The 18,119-nt window shown below is 43.2% G+C and overlaps 1 protein-coding gene across 24 annotated transcripts in view; it reads left to right on the forward strand.

Annotated features, from left to right (window-relative positions):
• The window catches only part of LOC126336637 (stress-activated protein kinase JNK), an 886,954-nt gene that overhangs the window by 484,623 nt on the left and 384,212 nt on the right, over positions 1 to 18,119 (forward strand). For 8 of the 24 annotated variants that reach the window (XM_050000554.1, XM_050000555.1, XM_050000551.1 and 5 more), the window contains one exon: positions 14,085 to 14,193. The exons of the other annotated variants lie outside the window; for them this stretch is intronic. The gene's annotated coding sequence lies outside the window, so the exon portion shown is untranslated. The remainder of the gene's footprint in view (positions 1 to 14,084; positions 14,194 to 18,119) is intronic. 24 annotated transcript variants of the gene reach the window in all.

An 18,119-nucleotide genomic window follows, 5' to 3' on the forward strand; every position in this document is an offset into this window, starting at 1 on the left:
AACAAGCAAACAGAAGAGTACCGACTTCTAGTGGCAATGAATATAAACTAGAAAGTGTGTTTGTTCCTCGAATAATCAAGCGGTGGCGCAGCGATCGATAATTTTGACAACTTAATATTTTGTAATACATATATTCTTTTCGAAACACCCTGTATAAGGGGAATACAGACGAATGGTGAACCATTCTAGCGACTGTATGGGCCGAAAATGACGAAATTCAGTGACTTAAGAGACTTAAACAGAGGACAGATTTTTTATGACCTATCGCCTAGGAACGAGTACCTCGGAAACTACGGAACTAGTTGGCTTCTTCCGTGCTACTGTCGTCAGCGTCTGTGGAAAGCGGTTGAAGGACATTGAAACTATAGGCGACAAAGTGTTGGGACTACGCGAATGTTATTGCGGACCACTTGCGTCCCTTCATGATTGATGTATGCCTCCACGCCGATGCATCTTCCAGCAGGATAACTGCCCATGTAACGAGACCAGATACGCGCTCTAGTGGTTAAGGAGCGTAACACTCTCAACTCGCATTGAAGCTTGGCTACCAAGTTCTACGCTATCAGGCACCATCTCCGCACTCGCAAACTGCCGACCGTAGTTTACGTGAATTGTGTGACCTGTGCGTAGACATGTGGTGCCACATACCTTCGGAAACGTATGACGGACTTGCCTAGCCCACGCCACGCTGAATCGCTACTGTATTGTGTTCAAAAGGTGGACCAACACGCTTTTAAGCGAGTTGTGTTTTCCCTCATATGTGTAACATGCTGTAAGCATAGCAGTTTGAATTGTGTTGTAGCTTGATAGTAGCCAATGGCACGAAATAACCTAAATGATGAAATAATTTGTTTATTTCAAGATAAGAGAACAGGCTGCGCAGGAAAGTGACTTGCTGAGAGACATTGTAGACCTCGCCGTTACCCGGTCCTGGTTATCTCTGTCCGCCGTCTGCTTGCGCCATTCTGTCGATACCCTCCACCACTCTATGTGCGTTGTGAATCGAAAAGGTAATAGCGCAGGTAATCATATGAAACGGCTAATGGACGACTCAGTGTAAATACTGTCATAGCTTTCGCGTGACGCAGATTCAACGATGATGGTCCATTGGCTAATGGATGATAATTGGATTGTAGAAGCTTAATGAAAAACTTTTTGTGCTCTCCATATTCTGTAAATGAAGCATATAAATCGAACACTGTAGATTAGAGGCGACGAATGGCTTCCTTCTGTTATTACTCTGGACCCGCCAAAACACAGGTAAAATAAGGAAAAACGTTAAGTAACTGAGAAACATACAGTATTCCGCTAGTAGTGTATTGTTCAAACGTTTTATCTTTCTTTTTCGTATCAGTCTCTTCTGACTGGTTTGATGGAGCCCGCCGCGAATTTGTTCAGTGCTAGTTTCACATCTATATATTGGAATCTCTGTCTCCCCACTACCAACCGAACTGCTGGCGGTGTTGTAGGGAAAGGCGGCTCACCATTGGTGTTAACTCGGCATTGGCGTCACGTCCCCTCCTATGAGCCAAACGTCAAAAGTCGCAAATAATTTTAAACGCACTTCAGAAGATTGTCGTAGCGTGGCACCAACTTTTCAATATTCTCGTCATAGAAGGCAGCCGCTTGAGCTTTCCGCCAATTCCGTACACTGGTCTGCATCTCATTGTATGTGCCAAAATGCTGACCTCATAGCCAGCGGTTTTTGTGTGTGAAGAGATGAAAATCAGAGGTAGCCAACTCAGGATTATAATATGGTGGGTGATCAAACACTTTTCATCGAAAACGCAGCAGTATCGTCTTCATTACTCTTGCAGAGTGCAGCCGAGAATTGTCATGAATAAGGGAAAGCTTGACGGTTACGTTATGTGAGCTGCATGAAATCAGGCGAAACCTCTCAACAGGCACTCACACTTGGCGGTAGACATTTTCTAACCACCTTCACGTGCTCATTGTGCACTCCGAAATGAAAACTGTGACATGACGCTGTAGATATGCAAACTAGAGATACTGAGCAAATCACCGGATTTTCTCTATAGTTTCAATTTAAAGACCGATCGAAGACTTTTTTTTTAAAAAAAAATCCTTGCATTTAAGCAAGGTAACTACCAAATTAAATTTTTAGCGATTTTCTTAGGAAATAGTGCAGTGATTTGCCTACTTTCAGACGCTTCAGATGCCAAAAATAATCCACATCATCTAGTGCGCTTTAGTTCCATCGTGTAACCGCTCCGGTTACCGCGTTGGTACTTCAAAGACTCGAGTTGCTCGGCGTGGGATTTTCGATCGGCGGCGGCGGCAGCGGCGGCCGGGTTAAGGCGCTCTGCCGCTTTCTGTGCCGTCGCTAATTAAAAGCGACGCGCGGCGTGCATAATGCGAGAGGCGTGGCGTGGAGAGCCACGTTCGTTAGCCGCCTAATTTTAAGGCGGGCGCTCTGGCTTCTGAAGGAGCCGAGCGGTAGGCTCGCTGCCGCCTGTATAAAATGCGACGAGACTCGGGCCGGAGTATTGCTGCTGCTGCTGCTGCTGCTGCTTGCGGGTCCCCTTAAAGCAGGCTGTACCGCATCACAGCCGCGTCCCCGCTGTTTTATTCCATAGAGCAGAAATATCTTTGCGGTGAGCATTCAGATGCGCAAAATTGCTTTTGTGTTCACAACTTACATTATGTGATCAAAAGTATCCGGACACCTCCAAAAACATAAGTTCTTCATATTAGGTGCATTGTGCTGCCACCTACTGTCAAGTACTCCATATCAGCGACGTCAATAGTCATTAGACATCGTGAGAGAGCAAAATGGGGCGCTCTGCGGAACTCAAGAACTTCGAACGTGGTCAGGTCATTGGATGTCACTTGTATCATACGTCTGTACGCTAGATTTCCACGCTCCGGAACGTCCCTAGGTCCATTATTTCCGAGGTGATAGTGAAGTGGATACGTGATGGGACACGTACAGCAATAAAGTGTACAGGCCAACTACGTCTGTTGACTGACAGAGCCCGCCGACAGCTGAAGAGGGTCGTAATGTGTAATAGGCAGACATCTATCCAGATCATGACACAGGAATTCCAAACTGCATCAGGGTCCACTGCAAGCACTATGACAGTTAGGCGGGAGGTGAGAAAACTTTGATTTCATGGCCGAGCGGCTATTCATAAGCCACACATCACACCGGTAAATGCCAAACGACGCCTAGCTTGGTGTAAAGAGCGTGAACATTGGACGACTGAACAGTGGAAAAACTTTGTGTGGAGTGACGAATCACGGTACACAATGTGGCGATTCGATGGCAGGGTGTGGGTATGGCGAATACCCGGTGAACGTCATCTGCCAGCATGTGCAGTGCCAACAGTAAAATTCGGAGGCGGTGGTGTTATGGTGTGGTCGTGTTTTTCGCGGAAGGGGCTAGCACCCCTTGTTGTTTTGCGTTGCACTATCACAGTACAGACCTCCATTGATGTTTGTAAGCGCTTCTTACTTCCCACTGTTGAAGAACGATTCGGGGATGGTGATTGCATCTTTCAACACGATCGAGAATCTGTTCATAATGCACGGCCTATGGCGGAATGGTTACACGACAATAACATCCCCGTAATGGACTAGCTTGTGCAGAGTCCTGACGTGAATCCTGTAGAAAACCTTTGGGATGTTTTGGAACGCCGACTTCGTGCCATGCCTCGTGCATCGATACCTCTCCTCAGTGCAGCACTCCTTGAAGAACGGGCTGCCATTCCCCAAAAAACCTTCCATCACCTGACTGAACGCATGCCTACGAGAGGGGCAGCTCTCATCAGGGCTACGCATGGGTCAAAACCGTATTGAATTCCAGCATTACCGACGGAGGGCGCCACGAACTTTGAAGCCATTTTCAACAAGGTGTCCGGATATTTTTGATCACATAGTGTAAATTTGCTCCGTGGTCGTGTTAATTTTGGGACAGCGTAAGTTTGTCCGTAATGCGTCCTATGAATTTTGAATGTCATGTCGCTAGTATATGCAGATTCCGATCATATATGGTGTGGATTTGGTATAGGCCTTTTCTAGACACCATAACAATTTGTGTTTGATACATGTAACAAATTGGGCTCTTAGCTTTGAAGAACAAAATTAACGGGCATCATGTGACGGTCCGTTACGTCAGTATTTTTACACTGTCGGCCACGTCACGTGATGTCTGTTCGGTTAGTCTCGTACCGAACGACTAAAGTGAGGTTATGAGCCGCCGTGCGTGATACAAAAAGTCAAGAGTATACTGTCGAAATTGAAAACTAACAACGACAAAGTTAATTAATGGCCGAAGCAAACTTCATAGCTTAAGTTCTTGATCAGTTTTGCTAGGGAAAAGTGCTGAGGAGTGAAACATCATTTCAAAACTTTGACATGTATTTGTTTGGAAATATATAGATTCAGGCCCATCAGAAAATAGCTATAAACGAAAAAAGGGAGCCTTTTAACCTTGTCCATTAAATTTTAATACCGTCATAAACAACATATTTTTTCTTCCACTAAAGCTGACCATTTCATTTAATATGTTATCTAATAGAAACTGCATCGTCAAGTTATGGTCGTATCTACGTACATTGTGGGCGTCAGCTCTGTTGCGTTATTGTAATACCTCAATTCTTATCTTGCAGATACCTGACCGCGTTTGGACACTCGATGGGAAAAAATATCCAAGTCGTCACGTAACATTGGCAATTTGCCGCGGAAACAAGTTATAATAATAATGATTACGAAGATAAAAAAACACGAAATCCACTATTATAACACGAATTGAATTCGACGAAAATAGGTTAACTTAGAATGTTAGCAGGCGACGATACCGTCGAAACTTCCTTCCAGAGAAACACTGACGTGCGAAGACGTGATGTAACGACCTGTGTGAGCGCCGCCATTTGACATGTTTTGTGGAATGTTTTGACGTGACGTGCCGGGACATGACGGCCAATCTGAATTGGCCTTAAACAAACAGCGTCATCCCGAGATCACATGACAATTCCAGCTTAATGTTCACAATATGCGCAGAACGCAATGCTCACTCCAGACGTATTTCTACAGTATAGATTATTCGCACTGTCGCCTATATTACAGAGTCACGACACTGCTAGGACTTTTTGTCATACATTACGACAGCAGCTCTCGAGGGGCCAGTAAGCTAAACAGTTTAATGCGATATCCGATGAACGCGAATAGTCTAGTTTGTATTGATTTTTAATGTTTCCTTATTTCTTTACAAGGTGACTATAATTCAAAAGAAAGTTTATTTTTCTTCCAGTTTTATTAAATACTATTTATTTTGTCCTTTAAAACGAAAGACACACAGAAATTTCAGAATACACATAAACTTAAGTTTCATTTTGCAATGAAGTCAGCGATCACATTTTGCTTAAATGGACTACATTGTTCATAGTGAAGCATATTTTCCGAAAATGCATCAGTGTATACTTCCGTTCCGACGATTTACATGCACAGCGTTTCCATTCACTACTTTTTGCCTTTTTTTAAAATAATTCTTGCTTTCCTCCACCTCCTCCTCCTCCTCCTCCTCCTCCTCCTCCTCCTCCTCCTCTCCGCGTCATCTTCTGTCTTGTCACACGGAAGCACCCGAACCTCAGTCCTGCACCAAATAGACCTGCATCATTGCCAAATTGTGCGAAATCATTAAATTTCATATTTTCCTTTCTGTCGGAGGAAAGACCCTCGCTCTCCCCCAAGGTATCCCGAAAACTGAAGTCCATTTTTTCATTCCCGTTTGTTTGAAAACGGTTCTATGACTCTGAGGAATTTGCATTTCTAGGAACAGTTTAAAATCGTCTTCAGGGTAACATTCTTTCATTCTTTATGCTGTCTAACACCGTTTTCACAACTTCTTTGTGGTACGAATTTCTGAAAACCCCTGGTGAAAAGGTTGCAGTTCCGAAGTGGAGTTCGCAGCGGTAAAAACAAAGTTTCATGTTATCTAGCGGTGCTAGGTAATTATGAACTGCCAAATTGTACAGAAAACTGCCCTTTTGTTACATTTTTCATGGCTTTTCACAGGCCCAACAGTCACTGAGCAATGCTATGGTCATCCTCGATTTTTCGTAGGAGCTCGAAGACACACAACTAATTTGACACATTTAGAGTTACCAGATTTCACTATCAAAACGTTTTATTTTCCTAGACGCATCCATTTATACTGCAGGGTTGGGGGGGGGGGGGGGGGAATCCCCGTATCGTCAGTATTGAAAAACGCATGTGGATTGTAATTTACCAGCAGGCTTTCTACTTCATTCTGAGACTCTTAACGGATAGCTGTTTAAGCACATAATCTGCAACAGGTAAGCTTCGTCCTCTTTATTGACTTATCCATTTCATTAAGCATCGTCGATATGCAGGAACACATCTAGCTGGATCCGCTTCCTCCCTCTGTATGATACGCTTTCAGCGGCATTTCTGCTTCAGGATAGTCTACGGTGTGTAAAATACCCAAGGTATTCGCCACATCTGTTTTTAACCTACGTTGAGTAACAGTGGAGTATCTCGAAAAATTGGAAGACGAAATAGTTCGAATAACCGAGTGTAAGATATGTGCTTATTTCGATTTACAGTGTGCTTGCGAGCGCTCTCGTAAGAATCGCTTCGATTTATCGATTCGAATAAACAATAGTCGACCCTATCGCCTTTAGATAGATGATTCTTATCGGTGCTTAATTGCAAACAGGGCTTTTCAATATGGGAACGGATTCTCATTCAGTAACTTACACAGTTTTCAGTAACTTACACAGTTTTCAGTAACTTACACAGTTTTCAGTAACTTACACAGTTTTCAGTAACTTACACAGTTTTCTTAAACTCAGTGCTTCATATTAATCGTACAAGACTTTATAAACTGATTTACGTTTAAAATCAACATTTGTGGATCACTATTCCTGTACATATCGAAAACGTGGAGACTGATAGTGAATTACACTATGTGAAACGAATGTTGTTCAATTTGAGAAAACATTCAATAAGACCCGACGTATTTGAACAAGCTTTTGATAAAAATTCGGTAAGCATATTGCTACGAATTTCATTTTCTTTAAATCAAGACACAAAAGTGCAGGAAATGTGAATTCGAAATACAGCGCATATAAACACATCAAAAAAAGTTTTGCAGAGATTAACATAAACATTTCCGCTCATTCTATTGCTCATGAAAACAACACATTGTATGTTGTACCACCATACAGCGAGATCTTCAGAGGTGTCGGTCCAGATGGCTGTACACATCGGTACCTGTAATACCCAGTAGCACGTCCTCTTGCATTGTTCGTGCCTGTATTGGTCGTGGCATACTATCCACAAGTTCATCAAGGCACTGTTGGTCCAGATTGTCTCACTGCTTACGGCGATTCGGCGTAGATCCTTCAGAGTGGTTGGTGGGTGACGTCGTCCATAAACAGCACTTTTCAATCAATCCCAGGCATGTTCGATAGGGTTCAAGTCTGGAGAACATGGTGTCCGCTCTAGTCGAGCGATGTCGTTATGCTGGAGGAAGTCATTCACAAGATGTGCTCGATTGGCGCGAATTGTCGTCCATGAAGACGAATGCCTCGCCATTATGCTGTCGATATATGCCTCGCCATTATGCTGTCGATATGGTTGCACTGTCGGTCGGACGATGGTATTCACGTATCGTACAGCCGTTACGGCGCCTTCAATGACCACCAACGGCGTACGTCGGCCCCACATAATGCCACCCGAAAACAGCAGGGAACCTCCACCTTGCTGCACTCGCTGGACAGTTTGTCTAAGGCGTTCAGCCTGACCTGGCTGCCTCGAAACACGTCTCCGACGATTGTCTAGTTGAAGGCAAATGTGACGCTCATCGTTGAAGAGAACGTGATGCCAATCCTGAGCGGTCCATTCGGCATGTTGTTGGGCCTATCTGTACCGCGCTGCATGGTTTCGTGGTTGCAAATATGGACCTCTCCATGGACATAGTGAGTGAAGTTGCGCTTTATGCAGCCTATTGTGCACTGTTTCAGTCGTAACACGACGTGCTGTGGCTGCACGAAAAGCATTATTCAACATGGTGGCATTGCTGTCAGGGTTCCTCCGATCCATAATCCGTAGGTAGCGGTCATCCACTGCAGCAGTAGCGTTTGGGCGGCCTGAGCTCGGCATGTCATAGACAGTTCCTGTCTCTCTCTGTATCTCCTCTATGTCCGAACAACGTCGCTTTGGTTCACTCAGAGACGCTTGGACACTTCCATTGTTGAATGCCCTTTCTGACACAGAGTAACAGTGCAGACACGATCGGACAGTGGTATTGACCGTCTAGGCATGGTTGAACTACAGACAACACGAGCCGTGTACTTGCTTCCTGGTGGAATGACTGGAACTGACCGGCTATCGGACTCCATCCGTCTGATAGGTGCTGCTCATGCATGGTTGTTTACGTCTTTGGGCGGGTTTAGTGACGTCTCTGAACAGTCAAAGGGACTGTGTCTGTGATACAATATCCACAGTCAACGTCTTTCTGCACTGGGAACCGGCGTGATGCAAAACCTTTTCTTTATGCACGAGTATGTATTTACTTTCATGCGAGGCACTGTACAAGAAGTATGGAGATAGCAGTGAGACAATTCGGGGACACAAGAATAGAAGTCGGCACTCGTGTTCGCAGTAGGACTAGAAATTGCAATTTGGGCAGTGGATCAGTGTATCATATCGATTGTCAAATAATAGATACTGCCTTCACAAGATATTACATATGTGGAAGTATCAGCTGCCTCTTCTCCCAACGTCTCCTAACTCCATTTAATATTTAGTGAAACAATATTATTATGTGGAATCGTTAAGTAATTCTTGTAAGGTAAAAGAGGCGGGGGAGAGGAGAGCAGGGGACAACAGTGTACGGTGCAGTTCCGTTTTGCTCACGTGCAGCGTTGTGCGCAAAGTGCATGCATTATCAATTATTCACGAAGCTCAGACTATCGGAGGTTGCCGGTCTTTAGAGTAACTTCATTACGGCATAGAAACAGGCTTACAAGTTTTGAGTTTTGCGTGAACACCGAGGAAGTGCAGCATAGCTGTCTTACGATGTGTACAGTCTCGTTTGTGTCTTGTACATCTTTGCGAATGCCTGGTAATGGCTGAATCTGCCTCTGTACCTTCCCAGAGTAACATCTCTCAAGTGTGCTTGCACCAAATAGACCTATATATGGTTTTTCGAATTGCACGAAATCTTAAGAATGGCCTTTAATTGTTATTTGAGAAATAAAGAGAGGGGGGGAGGGGGGCCAGACACCGAATACGTTTTCGGGAGGACGGTGGTGTAGGTTGACTGTGGTATCCCAAAATCGCTTCAGCCAAATGCCGAGATGGTTCACTAGAAAACGAAGGGCCGTTTTCCTTTCCTATCCTTCATGTATTCCATCTCGAGTAAACTCCCCGTCGGGAAATGTTGAACGTTTATCTTCCTCCGTCATTATGAGGGCGAGAAGAAGATTTTTGGCCTGCAGCTGATTGTTCTTACTTTCAACGTAGAAAGTTTCTAGAATTCACTTTTTAAAAATTTTTCCTGAGAGCGAATTCCACCACAGATGTGTGATTATGATACTCGAGCTCCTGTATTTCTAAACATACAAAATCAGGAATGCATTATTGGACGGTAGAAGTATCTGGTACTGTAATCACGTGGAAGCAAATACATGGGAATGCTTGTCAGATGCATACAGAAGTCAGACTCTGAATATCAAATTTTTTTACTGATGTTTGGATCATTTTAAAAACGATCCATCCGCTTTTGTTCGCTGGGTCCAGCTGAAGTCCACGATGTCCCGCAAAAGTGGTTTGGAAAGATATTCCGCCGGCCTGTGCGGCCGAGCGATTCTAGGCGCTTCAGTCTGGAACCGCGTGACCGCTACGGTCGCAGGTTCGAATCCTGCCTCGGGCATGGATGTGTGTGATATCCTTAGGTTAGTTAGGTTTAAGTAGTTCTAAGTTGTAGGAGACTGATGACCCCCCAGATGTTAAGTCTCATAGTGCTCAGAGCCATTTGAACCATTTTTTTGAAAGATATTCCACTTTCCGGCAAGACGGCTGCCGTTCAATGAAGCCTTTCACGACCGGATGGTACTGTTGTTGATAATTCTTCCGTGTTATCAGGCCGTGGTCCATGGAATTCTTCAATTCAGGACTCAGCAGGACCAACCATATCTCTGAAGATGTCCAACGTAGTATTGGACGAAACGTTAGGAATTGAAGAATTCCATGGACCACGGCCTTATAACCCGAAGAATCAACAACAACACAGCTGCCATTGTTTTATTGAGTGCAAAATCGATTTTCTTATTGATAACCACGCAAATGGTGGAACAAAAATTTTGGATTATTACTCAAGTCTTTTGGATTCAAAGTAAAAAAAGAAAAAACTTGGCACTTTTATTACAAAGATTCTTTGACAATGGAATATGAGCTGTTCGGCCACCCGCGCTATTCAACTTATTAGGCACGCTCAGACTTTCATCTACCCTCAGGTATAAAAAAAATTGTAACGAGAAAAATTTTTGAGTCAGTGAAGAGTTACGCTAGTCGTGGAAGGGCATTTTCCAGATCTTATAGAATCGCTTATCACAGTTGGAATCTTCTCTCCTGAAAATTGTTGGACGAAATGCAATCGCGTGAAAGGGTCTACATCGGAAAAAAGAATTATTTTGCGTAACAAACAAGCAGTTTTTAAATTGGAGGTCGGGAAAATTTCTTTTTCGTGCTATCGGAAGAGTATAAAAAATACGAAACAACTGCGTTACATGTTCAGTAACTGAAGTATAAAGTACAGACGTGTTTAGTTCTTTATCATCAATTTTCCTCTTCGCTTAGTAGTGATGCTTGAACTCAGGTATACATCGGTATTTAAAATTATCTTCTTAGTCAACTGCAACAATATTCCTCCATACAGCCTAGAGTCTGATTTGTAAGTGAAGTTTCGAAAATGTCATAAGTTCTGTCCTCAGTTCCGAAGATGTCGAAACAAGAAAAGTATTCAAAATTTTGATTTGAGATACAATACACTCAGCGCCTCTGAAACTTTCCCACGAGTTAAAAACCGGATGATACGATGACAGTGCAAATGACGTTCCTGAATTTTGATCTCAAAGGCACCACTTTGCTACAGGAGACGGCGTTGTGGTTTTCCTATTAGAGAGGCAGATTGTTCACTAGGTTCTTTGAATTCAAACACTCTTAAATGTAAGGTTTAATAAAACCTCGGTAAGAAAACTTGCAGTAACTTAAATGGCTAACTTAGGTCTGATGAGTATAAAAGAGCACCTGTCTGTAATTCCATCACTTATTGTGCTGGAGTGTCAGTGTCAGCCCCTTTACAAAGTTATCATAAACAATCACCTCTGATATTATAAAATGTTGGTAGTTATTTATTGGACCTACAGCATCACCCATTCTATGTTACAGCTAAGTACGGGGCTGCTCCCAACTTTTCCGTGCGTTACAGTGTTCAGATCTATGCAGTCTAGTTGCATCTGCAAGTTCCTTTACGTCATCTACCAGTCTTAGGTCATCTTCTGTGTTTTATCTGTTGGGACCCCCAAAAAAATTATTTAGTCGATCTGCCATCAATTCGCGTGGCTATATTTCCTGCTCACTTGCATTTCATTCTCATTGCCATCATAATTATACTATTGTAGACATATTCCTCGCAGAGCTTCTATAAACGTGTTGATACTTATACGTTTATCGACTATTTTGCCGTCTCAGTTGCACATTTATTTTTATAACATATCTGGTTTCGATCGAAGGTGATTGTTTTCCGAACTATACGAGTATATCGCAGTACCTCTATATACCAGAGTTCTCTATACGGATATGTCGGATTGTTCACGCAGCCCGCATCTCGTGGTCGTGCGGTAGCGTTCTCGCTTCCCGCGCCCGGGTTCCCTGGTTCTGTTCCCGGCGGGGTCAGGAATTTTCTCTGCCTCGTGATGGCTGGGATTTGTGTGTTGTCCTTAGGTTAATTAGGTTTAAGAAGTTCAAGTTCTAGGGGACTGATGACCATAGATGTTAGGTCCCATAGTGCTCATAGCCATTTGAACATTTTTTTTTTTTTTTTTTTTTGTTCACGCAGCTACGTGGAATAGAAGATGAACCACTTTGACCGCAACTAGTCTTGCCATAAAAGTAAATGGACTATATAGGCGTAAAAATAAACGATTAATTTTATCGCAGTTATATCTTCCACTACAATCAGTTCGGTGATACAGTTTTGGATTTCCTGGTCTCACCTTGTAGCTCAGAACACTCGGGGAGACAATGGTTTAAATCCCAATTCCTACCGTGCAGATGTAGGTCTTCCATTTCTTCTCTAAGTCGCGTATGGCGAATGCTTAGATGGTTCCTCTGGAAAGATCTCGACCGTTTTCCTTTCCCCAATCCGGCGAGCTCGTGGTCCGTCTCTAAAGAACTTGGCGTCGAAGGGACGTTAAACCCTAATCTTCCTTCATTCTGCCATTAGCGAACCACGTTTTGCAGCAACTTCGCATTGCTCCTCCGAATTAGCTTAATAAGCGGGAGGAAAATTCAAAGAGACACTTTATTTTCACGCATTCGTTTGCATGATTGAAGCTGTTAGCGTGGGAGAAGAGGTCGATTGTGTTTACCCCTGGCACTTAATCTCCATGAAATTAATGTACGGTCTTAACCAGCCCCCTGTTCCTTTTCGCGGTTGTTCTTCCCTCCGTTTTTCATTTCCGCAACAAACGCTGGCCCCGCCCCTTTCACCCTTCGTCCGGCGGTGAGGCGATTTTATTCCGCGAGTGTCTCCCTTCCGGTGGCTGAATTTCATTTAATTTGGAGCCTGCGGGCCCCCGGACACGGCAATCGATGACTGCGCAAACGCGGGCGCAGCCCAGAATTGGGGAACCGCCCCGGGGGAGCAGGGGTTAGCGGCTCGGCTCACGCTTTCGTTTAAACGAGTTACCTCCTCTTTTTGTCCGTCTGGAGGCCGGTAATTGGCGGGCTTGCGGTGTGTGTGTGTGTGTGTGTGTGTGTGTGTGTGTGTGTGTGTGTGTGTGGTCTGACTGCCGACGTTTCCTCCTGTAGTGCCTAACAGAGCTCGCCTGATTGTACCGAATGCTTTCCCTCCCATCTAGAGGAGGAGGAGAAGAGAATGCATCGAGCGAGCCCTCTGTGGTAGCATTGCGGCGCGTTGTGAGGCAGAGGTCGACGGCACGGCTGCACGCTTGCCTGGTGTCGGCTTGTGCGGTGGTTTCCGTTGTAGCTTCCAGGCACTGCCCGACTGCGAACGCAGTCCAAATTTTGCCCTGTCAACAAATGCATGAGAAGATGGGGTTAGCATTCCCGAAATCGACTATGCAATAAAGAAATTAAAAACTATCCTTCCAGCCAGAGGCTAATTTATTTACACGTAATTGCAAATCATCACACGGCTATGTTCGGACCATACACTACTATGCAAAGTCAAGATAAAGTTATTATTATTATTATTATTATTATTATTATTATTATTATTAATTTTTTTCTAGTTTCAGAGTACCTGCCTATGGTCCGCTGCTAGAAGTGTGTGGGTGTGTGAGGGGGGGGGGGGGGGTTCTTCCATAGTGTATTTTAGATAAGAACACTGCGTTTAAATGTTGTGCCGCTCTTTGATAAGTAAAAGTCCAGTACCTAGTGCAGAAACAAAGGTGGCCAGCCACCAGCGACTGGCGTGTTCAGAGCCTAATGTGTAGGAGCACGTGGGATTATGATTCTTAGATGCGTTCCTGCTGGAACTCGATACATCGACAGAGTCGATCTTTAGGAGGAATGATGGCAAATGTTTGTGTATTTCCGGCTTTTGTCGCTTTTTACTCCTCTACCAATGGGATATTTTCGTGACGATGTGCTTCAGTTAGCTAATCGGCGATTACTACAGCTTTTGTCTACCGTGTTGTCACTCGCGTCCTCTTTTCATTAATTTTGGCTATTTCTTGAAGTCTGCTTTTTGATTAGATGTCTGTTGTGTAATGTGGTACCCTTACTAAGGCCTTTGACAATACCTGTAATGAAATGCCCAAAATTTGTAATCATTTCTTTTGTTTCAGGTATGTTTCTCGTCAAAACACAACAGCTGGTTCCGTCATTCTAAGCAGCTGCCCTAAATTTGAGAAGGGGCGTAGATTTTGGCGTGGTTCATGTACAGTACGCCGTAACGTAAGTTGTTTCTCCTATACCATAACGGAAATGACAAACTGTCTAATCGCATTTATTAAGAACTGTTTTGTGACGTTTGTTAATCGCTTTTAAGGCCAGTGAGACGAATTATTGATGATACCAGGAAGATACATTTCCTCATCGGGCCCTAAAATATGCTTCCAGCAAAATGAAACTTTCAAACAACATAAATATGTATTGGTTGATAATTTTTCATGTAATAAATTCTTAGATATATGCAGAGTGAACCTTTCACTTAAATTTCAGACAACTTGAATAGTTGAACCACAAGTCTGTGTCCTCTGTTGAAAGTATCTCCAGAAGACATTCACGCGAAATAGTCATGTAACATGTACAACGAACGTGAAGCTTGCTCCCATTGATCCTCCCGGGACTGCCATTACTGAAGGTCACGTTACTGTTAACGAAGAATCCTTGGCTTCGCTAGCTGCAACTGCAGCATATTCTAGGATCTACGTGTTCACAAGTGGGAATTCTGTCATTGTGTGTTAACATGTGCAGGAAAAATGGGCATGCCGGAATTATTCTAAACTGGCTGCACGTCCATGCTTAGCAACGGAAGAAAGGCCTTTACACACCGTCGCTCTTTAGGGTTCGTTAACATCAGTCGGTAACGACGGAACCATTATAGTCTCACTTTGTCAATAAATTCGTTTTTCCTAGCCAAGAAGTCAAATGTAAATTAAACCTATCGAAAGAAGCAAAACGCTTTTGTTAAGTTTTTAATACACAAAACGAAAGAAGTAAATTCCTATATCCTAGCCACGAAAATGCATTATTTGTATTCGTAAAATTATAATTGCTAAAGTTATTTCTGTCACTGATGTAAAAAAACTAACAGCGTCACCTGTTGATTCTTCGGCGTACTACGCTGCCTATGATTTTTTTAATCCGATGTTGCTTAAGTAAAGACGGTGTGTTGGCCCATGCCACGTTCAAGTTATTTATGAAAACCCAAAAAAAAATTTCTACTAGTTTAGGAGGTTAGCGTGTTCAAATAGAGAAACAGGCAGACACGACGGTTTTACAGTTTTATTATTGGTATTGATGAATGTTAGAAGGAACACTCTTACTCGTGAATACGACGGGGATGAAATTCCACAGCCTCTTAATAAACTGAATCACTCCATCACAGATGGCAATATCCACAGTGTGTAAACGGAATGTAATGAGTTTAGTAACGAAACTATTTGTAATATATCTTCCGTGAATGACTAATTATATTTACTGTATTGGATTTGTAAAAGTCGAAAAAACCCAATATTTCTATTCAAGCGCTAAATTTAGTTCCAAATTGGTTGTGGAATCACCATGCAGTATCGTTGTTTTCGAGGGCAGTTTTAAACAAAATAGTGTACTTTGTGTCAGGGCTACACCCATATGCTTCACTTGCAAGGACAGACTTCGTAAGGTTTTGTGTGGCATGTTGAGTACGTCATCGTGAACGTCCTTGCTGTCCGATACTTCCGGGCGAATGCTGTCAAACGTGATGACTTATGGGGCCTAAATCAACGAAAACGACGATTCACGACCGTTTCCATGCTATAAATAAATTTTAACGAGCGTCTGCACATCCATCAGAGGTATTTTTGAGCCTCATATACCTGCTATCGCATGTCCGCTCTACACTTGGTTAGGGTTGATGTTTTTAAATCACCCAGTTTACGGCCCACTGAGATGTTTAATTTATTCGATATGACAATGGGGGCATTCCATTAAGCTAAATATAGTTGAACACCAAGGCAGCCACGATGCGTTGGGCCACTCACGATGAATGGATCTCTCTCTCTCTCTCTCTCTCTCTCTCTCTCTCTCCCCTGCGTAAATTGTATTGAACATAATTATCTCTTTCACAGAGGTTAGTGGATTTCCGTCTGTGAGGAATACGTATTTCTTAATGGCTTTTTACTTTCATAAAGCATCAGTTGTTTTATGCCACCATCTTCCAGTAGGCGTAAAAACCAGTTCAGAACGAGTACTTTCATAATTTTGACCGACGGCTGTTAGAGAAACATCCATCTATTCAATAACAAGGAATTGCCTCAGTCTTCGCCTGGAACCTTTTCTTGAAGGTACAAAAAGTTCCAAGGGGGAGGGCGGCAAAAAATTACCCTAGGATCTTACCCCGTCCTTTTTTCAAAAAAATCGTAATATAATACTTGTGGATTCACTGCCGTATTTTAAGAACACTAACTACGAAAAAACAGTAGAGGAAATAAATTTAAAAAATACCAAGTTTTTTCCTGGGTAGCTTATTCCAATTGATATCGCTTGTGTAATTGATGTGGGCTATAGTACAAGATGCTCGAAGAAATTACAAGGTATGAGGGCCATGGACTGATGTTACGATAGACATTAAAGCAGTATGTCGTATAATCGTGGATAGTAAATTGATTGTTCGATTTAGACCTATTACAAACCTGGCAGAAATTTTATTCTACTCCACGGAGTGAGTAAATCTCATCCTCTGGTAGAAGTACTGTAGAAAGATGTATACATACCATAATTTGAGGAAGAAATTGTATAATATGCTGGGTGCAGATTCATTTATCATATTCTGCAACAAATTGTTACATGAACTCTGTCAAAATTAATTTTTCTTCAAGAGAGAAAAACAGTAAACCGATGAAGCTTGTAGTTCTACAATGTCTCATACAACGGTCAAAAGGTTTCAGGAACCGCTTTAAATGTCTCAAGTGAAATTCTATAGTAAGCAGATGGTAATATTTTGGGGACTGGCCAGAATTCAGTAGAAATTATAAACTTTGATACGTAGCTGTACAACAAAACTATGTGATTCAGGTAACTCTCAATTATAAATTTTATGTCGTTCAGTCAAACATTCGCCATGATCAGCGTGTTAGACCGACACCGATTACCTCGTCTGTACACAGCCCCTTCATATGAAACACTTTTACCTTGCAATCGATGACCGAAAATGATAGCTGGTTTCCTTCTTTACAGTTTGGCTTTAGTCTCAGCCCCAGGCAGTCGAGGAACTAAATTGGACATCCCTGGCGGATAGCGTGTAGCACTCCCATTCGCCCTAATGATGACGTCAGAGCTTCGTGGCGCGACTCCCTGACACGTCAAACGCAGCTGACACCCATAAGGACAGATGTCCGAGCGACCAACACATGAAAGATCCAAGATTTTTCGGTGCGGACACATCTTATATACAGGGCTATTCAAAAAGGAGGACCAGAAATAAAAACCCTTATTGCTTCGAAACTACTAAATCAAAATGTGAGTTCCTAAGGGACCAAACTGCTAAGGTCATCGATTCCTAGACTTAGACACTGCTTAAACTAACTAATTCTAAGAACAACCAACCAACCAACACACACACACACACACACACACACACACACACACACACACACACACATGCCCGAGGGAGGACTCGAACCTCCGTCGGGAGGGGCCGCGCAATCCGTGACATGGCGCCACAAACCGCAAGGCCACTCCGCGCGGCAACTACTAAATATAGGAACACAACTCCAGCGTTCCTGGAAACAGAAAAGTTCAACTTTTTATGTATTCAATGTGAGCACCATGTGCTACGCAACAAATATCAAAACGGAGACTCATTTCGTCCCACACAGGAAGCAGCTGGTCTCTCGTTATCGAATTCACAGCTCCAACAATGCGATGATGCAGACTTTCAAAAGTATCAGGCATGTGGGGGAGGGGCGAGGGGTAAAAACGACGTCTTTTACGTAACCCCGCAGATAATAAGTCACAAATTGTGAGGTTTGAAGACCTGGGAGGCCACCGGCAATGAAGTTCATCTTCTGCTCCTCCTCTCCCAATCCAACGTCCTGGAATGATGTCCGAAGTTTGAATGACTTCATTCCAGGACGTTGGATTGGAGTGCATAAAAATTGGAATTTTTTTCTTTCCAA

This window comes from Schistocerca gregaria, chromosome 2 (assembly GCF_023897955.1).
Source record: "Schistocerca gregaria isolate iqSchGreg1 chromosome 2, iqSchGreg1.2, whole genome shotgun sequence".
NCBI classification, from domain to species: Eukaryota; Metazoa; Arthropoda; class Insecta; order Orthoptera; family Acrididae; genus Schistocerca; species Schistocerca gregaria.